Source organism: Girardinichthys multiradiatus, chromosome 24 (genome assembly GCF_021462225.1).
Source record: "Girardinichthys multiradiatus isolate DD_20200921_A chromosome 24, DD_fGirMul_XY1, whole genome shotgun sequence".
Lineage (NCBI taxonomy): Eukaryota > Metazoa > Chordata > Actinopteri > Cyprinodontiformes > Goodeidae > Girardinichthys > Girardinichthys multiradiatus.
The window spans coordinates 21,083,149-21,095,555 of NC_061816.1; the positions used below are offsets into that span (position 1 = coordinate 21,083,149).

At 39.5% G+C, this 12,407-nt stretch overlaps 1 protein-coding gene across 7 annotated transcripts in view; it reads right to left on the reverse strand.

The window, feature by feature from the left end:
* The window catches only part of LOC124861765 (microtubule-associated protein 2-like), an 83,511-nt gene extending 71,739 nt beyond the window's left edge, over window positions 1–11,772 (reverse strand). For 2 of the 7 annotated variants that reach the window (XM_047355702.1, XM_047355699.1), the window contains exon 1: window positions 11,485–11,765. The gene's annotated coding sequence lies outside the window, so the exon portion shown is untranslated. Of the gene's footprint in view, window positions 1–11,484 lie in introns of all 7 variants that reach the window. The other 5 variants (XM_047355700.1, XM_047355697.1, XM_047355701.1 and 2 more) reach the window with 4 other exon arrangements.
* Window positions 11,773–12,407: the final 635 nt, after the last annotated feature.

Genomic DNA, 12,407 nt, shown 5'->3' on the forward strand with positions numbered 1-12,407 from the left:
TTGCCTTTTCCAATGTTCTTTACATAGGATACGGACCTAATCTTTAAAGCTTTCCATAGGCTTACTTAATTTAAGTAAACATTTCATTGGAAGTGAACAATTTTTGTCATTGTAAAATCCTTGTGTATTGTTGACAATATATCGTCAATAACATTGGTATAGGCCGATATTAAGCGTTTTTAACATATCAGTATTGCTTCCATAATTAAAACTAGGCCAATATGTGTTTCGGGAAGGAGAGAGGGTTAGCCATGTGGTATTTGTTTGGGCATGTGACAGGCAGAGTGACAGGTCATTATTTCACGGTGTCAAAGCTGTAGGAAAATATATAAAATATTGGTAAATATTGGCTGTTGGCAATAACAGCAATACTATTAACAGAAATTGATTTCAACCCCAAGGTTTTCGTATCGGTGCATCACCAGTTTTTTCTGAACGATTTTTGTTCTTTTTCATCTAAAAACGCGACATTTTCAGACCAACTTGAACGCAGTATCTGATTAAGCATTGAGGACAATTTCAACATACAACCCCAATTCCAATGAAGTTGGGACATTGTGTAAAACGTAAATAAAAATAGAATACAATGATTTGCCATTCCTGTCCAATCTATATGCAGCTGAATCCACTACAAAGACAAGATTAAATGTTCAAACTGATAAACCTTATTGGTTTTTTAGTAAATATTTACTCATTTTGAATATGATGTTTGCAACATGTTGCAATAAAGCTGGGACAGGGTCATGTTTACCACTGTGTTACATCACCTTTCCATTTAACAACAATCAGTAAGAACCTGGGAACTGGGGACAAAGATTGTTGAAACTTTGTAGGTGGAATTCTTTCACATTCTTGCTTGATGTACAACTTCAGTTGCTCAACAGTCTTCTTTGTCATATTTTGCTCCTCATACTACGCCACACATTTTCAGTGGGAGACAGGTCTGGACTGCAGGCAGGCAGTAGCTGTACTCTTTTACTACGAAGCCACAGTGTAAGAACACGTGGAGAATGTGGCTTGGCATTGTCTTGCTGAAATAAGCAGGATGTCCCCGAAAAAGACGTTGCTTGGATAGCAGCATACGTTCTTCCAAAACCTGTTTGTATCTCTCAGCATTAATGGTACCTTCACAGATGTGCAAGTTACCCCATACCATCACAGATGATGGCTTTTGAACTTTGCGCTGATAATCAAAAACAATTTGAAATGTGGACTCATCAGACCACACCACACATTTTCACTCTGCATCAGTACATCTCAGATGAGCTCTGGCCCATCGACTGCGTTTCTGGTTGTTGATGACATGGGTTTTGCTTTGCATTAACTTTCACTTGTAGATGTACCGACAAACTGTGTTAACTGACGATGGTTTTCTGAAGTGTTCCTGAGCCCAGGTGGTAATATCTGTTACAGAATTATGTTGGTTTTAATTCAGTGTCTCCTGAGGGACCGAACATCACGGCATTCAATTATGACACTCACCTATTCCAATTAACCTGTTCACCTGTGGAAATGTCCAAACATGAAGCATTACTCAATTTTCCCAGCTTTTTTTTTTTTCCCCTGTCCCAGCTTTTTTTGGAACATGTTGCAAGCAACAAATTCAAAAAACGGGAAGTTCAAGCATTGAATGTCTGGTCTTTGTCGTGTATTCAATTGCACATAGGTTTAACAGGATTTGAAAATCATTGTATTTTTTTTTTCTTTACATTTTACACAATGTCCCAACTTCATTGGATTTGGGGTTGTATTTTAATGTATTTTCTATCATAAAATGCTGACTGGGTAGTTATTTTATTCTAGCAGACTGCAATGTTTGGGCCTTCACTACTTCACACTTTTGGAGTTTAGATCTTTTCAGATATGATTTTTTCAGGTGCAAAAAGAGCCGTCTGCCAAGGGACAACGAGCAGAAGAAGTAAAACAACAAAATGGATGTTTGTTTTTAAAGAAACATCTTGTAAAGGGACAATAATGGCTCCGAATCCTTGTAAGACATTTCTTACAGTTCTGTTTTCTTTTGATCAGTGTTTTTTCGGCACCTTTTAGACTGTAGAGACCACTGAAGGCATTGCTGTTATCCAGGAAACCCCCAAATTAGAATCAATACAAGCTTTGGAACTTTAGAAAGTTTGAAAGTGGTTTTAACAGGCATTAGGTTTGTTCCTGGCTGAAATTAGCCTGCAAAGCCATATAGTTTCTGTAGTAGTCCGTTTTGATTGATGAAAACCACAATTTGGCTTCATTCAAGGGGTTAAAACCAAACACCAAACCAGGTTCCAGCAGTAACTGCCAACATTTGCTCGGGTATGTCATCCTGGAGTAGCAAATCCAAAAACCCACACAGACACCCGCTGAGGTTCAGCCATGCAGAAAACAAGTCGGAGAAGTGTTCCCACTCCTACTTGAGTGGGAGCCAAACTCCAACAAGTCAAAAGTTACATGTAAATCACATCTGCTTCATTTGATCAGCCGACAGTTCGGGGCAACCCACAACAGACAGCGCTGGAGGTTATTTACTCCTCTGGCCGGAATGCTCTTTGACTGAGCATATGAGAGGTCATGCAGAAAAACAAGCCTATTATTGATATGGCCGTTGCCCCTGGATATTGGAGGAACTTTCTATGGATCCTTTTAGAAATCCCTACATTAATGGTCCATGTTTAGAGGGATGTGTTGCAGCCTCTATGAGGTACACAATCCCAAATTGCAGCCAAGGACAGGAAGGCATCTCATGCAACCACCCTGTGAGGTAAAAAAGCAGATGGCATCAGATTAGCATCTGAATGTGGCCCTGCAGAACCACAGGCGGTCCCCTGCTTCTCATACTTCCCCATGGCGGATAGGTGAGCTGAAGGAAAGAGGTCTCTGAAAAGACAAACCCATAACTGGAGAAAACCACAGAAAGCTGTAGGATTTAAACAGATCTTATTCTGGTCATTCCACCCCAGTTCAGTTTAGATATTTTTAAAATGTTAAAGTTAAAACAGCAGGTAAACAAGCCTAAGATGACAATCAGATTTTAAACTGCCGTAGACATAACGGAATCTGAGATAACATCAGGGCGAGTGCAATCTAGGCTTTGAATTCATAGCTGAATGTTTCGACTTGCAACAAGATGTGGGCACTGACAGTCATGTGCATTTTCTTTCAGAATTCCCCATGCCTTAAACGCAGCATACCATAAAAACATCCTGATGGTTTACCTGCCTGACACAGGAAAATGACCAACTGTAACCGAATTAAAAGCATTCATGAACATGGAAAAGAAGCTAAACATTGAATCATGTGTGGAAAGTTTCTGGCAGGTTAGAAGCATAGTAAAAACACAGAAAATATTTAACATTAATACATAAATATGGAATATGTTTCATTTATGTACCAACATATTTATAAATTGGGTCAAATAACACAAAAAAGAAATCATGAAAAATATCCGGTTTAATAAGTTTTATGTTTTTTTGCAAGACAGATAAAAGAAATAAAAAACAAATACATTTGCTTGAAAACTGTATGGACAATAAAATCGTCTGCCATTGAGAAGAGCAAAAATATAAGTTTCAAAAATAGAATTTAACATTTTTGACAAGAGAAGTATTTTTCATGGCCCTAAAAATATATCGGGAGAAAAACTACGTACCTAGCACAATGCAAATTATTAAGATAACAACAAAGTTACAATCGACTCAAAATTTTAGGAACAACAAAAAAAGAAAAAAAAAGACCAAAAAAAAACCAACAAATGAATAACAAATTGCAGCGTTTCTCTTACACTAACACTAAGACTATGCTTAAAAATAATGAATCCGAATGACATATTGATATTGTATTGAAGCTGGTTTTGATATATTGGATTGCTCTACATAAGATAAATTTAATGCAATAGGCTGACGATGACATCCTGGAATTTAAAACATTTAACACTTTCAAAACATTCCACCAATGGATCTGTGTTAGCTCCAGATCAATTATATAGTTGTCAAAGCTGGGAGGAAATGTCCACCCAGTGAGTTCGAATTGATTCATGGCCGATGAAGTAGACAGCACCAATATGGACCCACAAAAGTGGGGTGTAAAGCAACCAAAATTACAAAGATACTAACTGGCAAAAGGGGTAAAAATGATCAGCTCCTATTTGGTAGGCTGCATAGTTTGTCTTGTTGAATTTGGACAGTTTTATTACTACATAATGTGCTGTTAATGCCTTAAAAACACAAGTAAATTTTCTTTTATTTGCATCTTTTAAATTTGAATCCATGAAATCCCAGTTCATGAATACGTGTCTTAAACCTTGAAATCTTTGATTTGGGTTAATAAAATTTGGGATTTGGGTCAATAAAAGCCAAACATAGAAATCCGTCTGTCACAATGCTCACTGTGCTGGAGAACAACGCTTTCTAGCCCTGGAAACATCTGTTAATGCTTTAAAAATAAAAGCCAATTGCTGCTTTTCCACCAAGATTTATGCTTGCTGGTTCAATGATTTGACCTGAGGTTGACAAGTCTTGGATATTTCTCACTACTGCTTGGCATTGATCATGGAAATAATGAATTTAGACTGGAAACCAAACATCAGAAATTCTTCACTTATTGCATTTGAAAGATTTCAGGTGTAGAGACACCAATCAGAGGAAGTTGGTGATATTACCAGGTCAAAATGAACAGAAAAGAATGCCTGTATCCTCTTATTACACAGAGATACAAACACACTGGTCCTCAAAGGGGCCATTCCTTTCAAGGGCTTGTTTCCATGGCAGAGGTTCCCATGGTGAGGGGGGCCCTTGATGGCCCCAATAAAGCCATGGGCACTGTCAGTGCTTCCAAACAGCGCATTACAGTCAGTCCAGGCAGGCTGGAGGATGCTTGTTAAATAAGAGGCCTGCTGCAGAGGAGTACAAGGCCAACATTTTCCTGGTTTTAATGAATCCACTGCATGCTGCATTGGTGGAACGTCAGCAGAAAAGGCACAAGCCTTCTTTAGAACAGCAGCAAAAAAATAAACAGAAACTTTTTTACAGGCAATTACCTGATCACCAGTCAGAATTGACCCAAAGAAACAGGTCTGAAAAAATGAAAAGTCTGGAAAGTATAACAATCTTACTTAACTTTCTTTTTCAGTTAAGTATAGAGAAAGACAAAAAGAGAATGTCTATCTATCCATCCATCCGTGGTCAATTATCCATCCTTTGTCCACAGAGACATCCACCATGAATTGAGTGTAAAATTTGATTCTGGAAAAGTATTTGGTTTTGACATCAACATAGCACAGTAAAGCACTAACCACTGCATCTCATAAGGTGTAAAAGTAAAAGTATTAGTACACCAATGAACTGAAGAGTGATCTGTTTGTTGTAATAACAAAGGGATATTTAGGTCAGTTTAGCTCGGTCAAACCAAATCCTACAATTCCCATCCTTTATGTCTCACAGGAAATTAGTCTTTAAATCCTAGTCTCCATATCAGAGGTGGTCACAGTAAAAACCTTTTATGAAAACTGTCCCAGAAGTCCACAGACTCAAAGACCCGACGTACCATGCACCGATTCACACTTCCATCTGTTTCCACGTTTCACTCTGGCTCTGAGGAGCCATCAGTGATGTTCCCATGTTTCTGGGAATCCCATTCATTCACAATTACGACCCTGACCAGCAAATGCACTCAAGCATCCGCGCTAACACAGTTAGGACATGTTAAAGCTTCGAGCCATGAAAACCAATTTACTCATGAATCCTTCGGGGATTTATTTCCATAGCACTCCCATTCAACCTTCTCCTGAAACACGAACACCGAGATGCCACTAAAGCATGGAGAAACCTGATAGAGTCAGAATGCGATAATAGTACTCCTACAATGAGCCTCATTCAGTCCTCCAGAACACTTTGCTCTATGTGTTGGAGTAAAGCAGCTGCCAACGGACTGTTTGTAAAAAGGATGAGGAGGAAAACAACCCAACTGTTTGGCTTTCACATCTGGAAACCATAAAGGCCCAGACCAACGTAGCTTTGCCGATAACTAGCCACTAGGCTAACACAAAGTCCATGTCCCACTCTGGAAAAAGCCCCAGCAGATTTGTGGTTTCTTCCCACTGTTGGTCACAGAGGTTTAATATAGCTCCGGGTTTGATGGACATGTTGAGGGGCATACATTTATGCTTCCCAAGAGGCATTTTCAAGACCACAGGCTGCATGGAAAAACATGGAAACATAAATGAAGAATGGGACTGTGGAAACAAAAAGTGTAAGGAAGCAACACAAACTCAAACAAAACGTGAGTTGGAGTTATTTTAAAACTGTTTACAGCCTATTACTGAAGCAGATACATGCGTGTGTTTTTCTACAGAACGTAAAGCCAAGTTAGCTTAAATGTCCCTTATGGTTGGAATTCCAAAACTGGAAATCCAGCCATAAACTGTCCTTTAAGAACCGACTGGCACATGAAGCACATCACCTTGCAGTATTCATAAACATTAAACTTTTCCACATCTTATCATGTTTTAACCACATACATTTACTGTTTTTAAAAGGGATTTTATGTGATGGCCCAACACAAAGTAGCACATAATTCCAAAGTGGAAGGAGAATTAATTCTTTTTGCGGAAATCTAAAACAAATCGTAAATCTTTGGCAGCCTCCCACAGGCTTTCTTCTATGTTTGCCCTGTGTTTAGCTTTCCCCTTCTTCCCATTAACCAGATTCCCTGTCCCTGCTGAAGAAAAGCGTCCCCACAACATAATGCTGCCACCACCATGCTTCAAACAATTGGTGAATATTTACTAACAGGATGGCCCTGTATTCAGCTTCCTTCATCTTCCCACCAACTCTGACCACCTTCCCTGACCTGGCTGAGGAAAATCTTTCTGAAAGCATGATGCTACCACCATCATGCTTCACACTGGTGGACTTACTAATTAGGTGAAGTAAAGGAAACTGGTTGAGATTGAATTTATTTAGGGGTATCAGAATAAAAGGGGTTGAATACAAGTGCAAGGCACAGTTTTTCAGATTTGTATTTGTAAAACATAGTGAAAACTTTTCCTTATGCTGGTTTATCACAGGAAATCCCAATAAAGTACACCGAAGTGTGTGGTTGGGATGTTACAAACTGTATGTGAAGTTGTAGGCGCTGCCATGTTATCCATCAGATGTCAACAGCCCAGTTGCTGGCAGTCCTCTGCTTCAATTAGGGGTGTGAAACCAGAGTGCGTAAAAGCCGAATGATATGCAATTACCTCACAAAGACAGAAAGGCATAAACTTCTTGTTATAGCTCAGCGTGAACATGGAGCAGTTTTTTTTTTGCATGGAATGCACCAAACAAACTGCTCTAAAACAAGAAACCTACTTTTTAAGGAAAAGCAGACATTTGGAGGCACATGAATGCAGATGGAGGGGGATTCCTGGAGTCAAGCCAAGCCAACCCTTTGACTCTCAGAAATTTGTTCTCTGTTCTACACCCTCTCATGTACAAGCAGCTGCAGGACTTCCCCGATTACAGAACAAAGATATAACAAAAAATTCCACAAAATCAGAAAAGCCTTGGAGAAAGAATGCCCTGCGTTGAGTGTCCTCTCTGTCGGAGAGCATCATCCGTGAGGAATGAAATGTGACACTGCCTGTCAGGCCTCGTTTGGGGAAACTTGCCGCCAGAGTCAGCCATGGACGGGGCTCTGGTGCAAGGGCACAGAGTGTGGATGAATGATTAGAGAAGCCATGCTGTAAGCAAGGAGATCACAGGGTGGATCTTATCACTAGATAAGGACATAGCATGCTGAATTAAGACACTCAAGTCTTAGTATTACATGGCCTCTTAGCCATGCCTGGAATGCAAACTGTCTAAACTGGTCCAATGCAATGTTTTTCTACTAATATCCATATTTTTTGTTGTGTTTAGGCATGCTGGTCACCTTAGGTAGCTAGTGGATATTAAGTAGGTGAAGGAGCAGGAATGGGTATCCAGGTCAGTATGCTGTTTGGCTTCTCTGACGTATCTAAATTGGATTTAGAGCCTTCTCACAGTCAAGACTTAATCACCTCTTGAAGCACAGTTCTACTACCTCCCTTTAGGAACCTGTGGCCCAAAGAACCTCAGAAAGGTGGAGCAGCAGGAGACACATCCCAAGTCCTACTCATTGCTGACACTGTAGCACAAAATCCCTCAAGCAATAATTCCAGTTTTACTCCAAACATTGATCTAGTACAGCCTATCCTCATTTGGAAGCAGTGGGCAATATGGTATATGAGAGCTTCTGTGGTGCCTAACAACAACTGACAATAGGAAATGCATTGTAATGGAGCTGGAATGGTGGATCAGCTGTTCCTGGTGGTTAGCAACATGTACGGGTCACTCTAAATTCACATAAAAAACCCTGGAGTTAGACACAACCTGCTGGATGCTGATTAGGGTCATTTCAATTACTCCCTCTAGTGATTAGACTCAGCCTAATCTGGCATGATGGGAGGGTGGCTGTGGGTAAAACTTGATACACAACAACTTAATGCACTTAGTCAACTTCTGTTTGGTTAAGAAACACTTAATCTATGTAACATGGGGAAAGTAGTCACAGTAAGGAGTTCCAAGTTTCGGCCATGTTGATTTTCTATGTATAGTTAAAGTGCAAGGATGTCTTTTCCATTTTGCATACAGTGTTGCTCTGTAAAGCTTGCACTTAAATATATCTGATGTTCTCAAATGGTATTCATTATAGTTTTTATTCTGTCTGACCAAAGTTGAAATTCGGTTTAATCTCCTTCTTGCTGGCTTTTCATTTTGCTTGCTTTAGATTTACCCTTAAATTAGTTCACACAGATTAAAACTAAACAATTCATCTTTATCAAATATTGTGCTTGAGGGGAAATTTGTGAACCAATGCTGCATAAAGCAGCTAAGGTTTCACTTTTAAACATTATGTGTGATCACAATGAGATGTGTCATTCATGTAAAAATAGTCAACTTAACTTCAATGTCCCCAGAAAATAGTAATGCCACTCATGAATGCAGCCTTTTGTATACATTGTTGCACAATGCAGCTCCACAGACATGAAGCTCCAGACTCTTTTATGTAACCAGGGTTCTAACCAGGAATGCACTGATTGCTCCGAAGATGACCGGACCTGTCCGCCAACTCACCATGTTAAAAGTCTCACGCTGGCCCAGTCCTGAACTTCCTTCAGCAACTAGCTGTGCTGCACTGCTAATGCTAGCTAACGGGTAAATTAGAAAAACAATAGGTTGATAGAAAAACAGATTTTTTTTTTCTAAAATACTCTTACCCAATGCTACAGCTAACAATGCTTTTGTTTACTCATTGTAGGTAAACAGCTAATTTTCTGACTTCCTGTAGCATTTTCCTGTGCTCCAGTGTGGACATAAACATTAAGAAGTGGGGACTTTCTACCTACCATTTCTTTTTTTATTTCTGTGTTTGTCAAACTGTACTACAGGTAAAATAATCACAAATGATCACACTAGTCACAAATGATTATTTAAAACTACCACCTTTTTAAATTCATGTAGCAGCTAGCTGTGCTATCTTGTTAAAACTGGATTGGTGTAAACAGAAAGTGGAGATTTAGTTTTACCACTGTTATTTTGTTCACTATAATAACAGCAAAACAACTGCAAACATCTTTTTTGCCAAAATCTTAACAAGCCTACAATATTTGAAACTGTGATTTAATGGAGTTTTAAACTACTACTTTTCTAACTTCTTGTCACAGCCAGCTGTGCTGTAGTGCTAATGCTAGCTTGTACATAAACATAGTTGTGTAGCAGATATTGTGTTTCTGCTGTTTCTTTTTTATTTTTGTATTACTTACAATGTCTACAATGTCACTCATCAACATTTTAAACTACTTTTAAGGTATTCTTCCAATTTTCTGTATTAACTAGTTGTCCAGTAATGCTAATACCAGCTTGACACAATCGGAAAGGTACAGATCTTTATGGTGCTCCGTTGAACTGCATTTTTGTTAACATCTCAATAATTCCACAATGTCACTCATAGGAGTTAAAAACTGCAACTTTGTTATATTCCTGAAAATCATACATAGTTTTCAAAACAGTTTTAAATCAAAAGTCTGAACAGTGTGGCATGCATTTCTATTCAGCACCCTTGAGTTAGGACAATTACAATTACAGCCGAAAACACAGCATGATACCACCACCTGTTTCACCATGCTGATGGTGGGTTCAGGGTGATCTGCAGTGTTAATTTTCCTCCACAGTGTTCTGTGTGTCCACCAGAAAGTTTAATTTTGGACTCTTCTGAAATGAGCACGTTCTTCCACATTTCCTTGCACATCCTTAGGCCAGATTTGTACACAACTTATAACTGTCATGTCAATAGATTCTTGCACCCAAGCTTTGGAACTCTACAGCTCCTCCAAATTACCACGGACCAAGTGGCTGCTTCAATCTGTCCACCAGCTGTAACCAGCGTCCCTCTCCTTTTGGATGGAAAGTATCCCATAGCATGACTCTACCACCACCATGTTTCACACTTCTGAACTATATCACCTGGTTAGGCGGTTTGTGAAGACAAATGGTTTTCAAATTTACAAAATGTGGAAAGGGCCAAGGCATATAAATACTTTTGCAGAGCACTGTAAGTTAGAGATCTTCAATTAGAATTCTCGGAACAGAAGAAATTATTACCAGATGTGAAACCTGCAGTTTTAACTGAGACAGGAATCTGTTTTTCTCTTCATGAAGCTGTTGCCGCCCTGCACTTCGATCTTGATCTACTGTACAGTGCATAGTGCATATGTTAGGAAGACCTCCAGGGAAATCTCAGCAAACATGCAAAATCCAGAATGATAATTAGATAGCAGAATGAGGGTTATTTTCGCCATTCAAATAAACAGCGTTGTGATTTCTATTAATAATGCCTGTGCATCTGAAGCCATGCAACCTTTTGCTTGTGCCAGATATCATTCCTGGGCAGGGCGGCATAGACATATGACCACTGACAAGACGTTTCAAGAACATGCGCCAAAAGATGATCACATTTTCATTCATCCGCACTCATCCTGGTTACATTTCCTTCCTTTCCTCGCTTAAAAAGCGGATTTATTTGCAGCAGAGGATGTTGCAGGGATAAACGCCGGGTTTCAGCACCATGCAGGCGTGGACCAGAACAAAAGAGGCAGCGGTGGCAGCAACGGAGGCGCATCAGTAGAGACGTACCAACATCATCAAATCATAAACCACTTTCTTTTATATATATATATATATATATATTAACTTCTGTATTTGCGAGAAAATGGCTTTTAGAGATACGAACTTGCAAATCAGATCTTTTATTAATCCACATAGCTGCACACGACGATTATTGGGCAGCATTACTCCACACTGCTTCAGAAACTTTTACATCCTCCAATGCTGCGTTAAAATCCGCCAAACCACCAATTCCTACAGATCTGCGCCGACAAAATGTCTTCATTCTAATTCAAAATATGATGGATAAACAATCCGTTTTATGCCTTACCTGCAGGTTTAAGCTGCTGAGCGGCTCTGACACTAATACCCTTGTGTGTGTGAAGCTGCAGTCACAATGAGAACGCTGTGGGGCCCTGAGGTTCCTCCCTCTTGCAAATTGAGCTACCGTAAATGCTCCAATAGGTGCTCATAAAAGAGGGGATCCCGTTTAAAACCCATGCACCATCATTGGGAGCAAAGATGCAACAGATGCATGCATTAATGCAGACCGAGTCGATGCTATGAAATGTCACTGTTAACACATAGTTTCATTTATTTCAGCCTTCTTAACAGCTAAGAGAAAGAAGCTCCTTTTCTCTGCAGGGCTGGAGCACTAGGGTGTGGCTGTTGCTGAGGAAAGATGGAGAGAAGAGGATGGAGGGGGCCAGAATGTGTGAAGGGGGATGGAGAAAAGAAGGGAAAGAACAGTGAAGCTACAGTGTCCTGTAGGTGAGGCGTGGCAGGGATGCTCCTCGCAGTTTCAACTAGAAATTACAGACATTCACATCAAAACCAGGATTCAAACTGTATATTTTAGCTCTGTGTGATCTTATTTATAAAACCCTGATACTGATGATAAATGTGGATTTTTACATTTTTAGGGATCAATAACTTTGCAAAGATGCTTTAAAGTGTCTACCATTTAGAAAGACCAGTTTACTTATGATCAGGATATAATGGAAACAAATGAAAGCGGGCTCATTTTTCTTTCTCCTGATAGTTTGCATGCTCGTCTACTGCCACCTATTGGCGGAGGTCAGACAGTGCGACATTAGTTACCAGTTTTGCAGTTGGTGTGACACTGGTTTTTGATCACTGGTTCTCAAACTTTATACCAAATATTACCAGAAACTTTTTTTTCCAAGTTTTTCAAGTACAACTATACTGCCAGATATTTTAAACCATTAGTTCATCCTGACTTTTTTGACTATG